The sequence below is a fragment of the Manduca sexta genome, chromosome 20, assembly GCF_014839805.1.
Source record: "Manduca sexta isolate Smith_Timp_Sample1 chromosome 20, JHU_Msex_v1.0, whole genome shotgun sequence".
Classification (NCBI taxonomy): domain Eukaryota; kingdom Metazoa; phylum Arthropoda; class Insecta; order Lepidoptera; family Sphingidae; genus Manduca; species Manduca sexta.
The window spans coordinates 126,675-127,642 of record NC_051134.1 but is presented as its reverse complement, the minus strand read 5'-3'; positions in this window follow the sequence as shown (position 1 = coordinate 127,642).

The following is a 968-nucleotide window of genomic DNA, read 5'->3' as shown; positions in this document are numbered from 1 at the left end:
ACCAATATAGCAGTTACAGTGTTGACCATATTGTTGTAAGCTGAATTTTTAGAACCGATAATTAACGTCCGTCTGCGTTGAACCTAAATTTAATATCACAATCTCCATGTTTGATTTAATAAATCAAAATGAACGTTCGTTAACTTGCGTTTCAACGTTAATTAGATTTGTCAATACTTTTACACTTCTGGAAACGAGCTTGTAATTTTATTGGATTAGAGAAAATCTACGAAACTGGATTACTGAATTTTGTATATTTACACTCACACCTGTATTCGTGAAAAGGTAGGCAGAGATGTAACTTGTCAACTTTACTACGCCCATGTAATGAGTAATTCGACAAAATATAGTACTACTTATCTTCGAGGCTACTACATTTGGCTATTCTCTGTGTTCAACTGAATTGAACTGCAATCCATTCAAACTGATTTTGATATAGTCAATAGGGACAGCTTGTGGTTGTGTACGGCGTGGCGCTGATAATATAAGTACTCGAGTCTAACTAGAAACCTGGATTTAAATAAAAAATATTAGTCAAATGAGTAAAATTATTTGTTGTTCAAGTGAATGAATAAGTTGTAAAAGTGACATTTTGGTTGCCATTTTAATTCAGATTTTGAACAAATAGTTTATATGGACGTTCGTGTCTATAGAACATACGTCAATGCCTTCGAGTATTTAATGAAATATATTTGATACGTAACAAATAGCTTCAATATGCTAGTAACCAAAGCCAGTAAAAAAAAAATACCAAAAAAATTTAATGTATTTCACGTAGACGTCTAAGCACGGCTTGCTAAGAGCCTTTTTCTATCTTCAATGTATAGAACAGATGCGACACAAAACCCTTCAAAAACCTTACTTGTACCAACGAACACTTATGAGCATAATGCACCGAAAACAATAAAAGGACAAAGAGATGGAAAGAAAAATGTTGGGTTCGTTGTTTATACAAAGATACTATTATT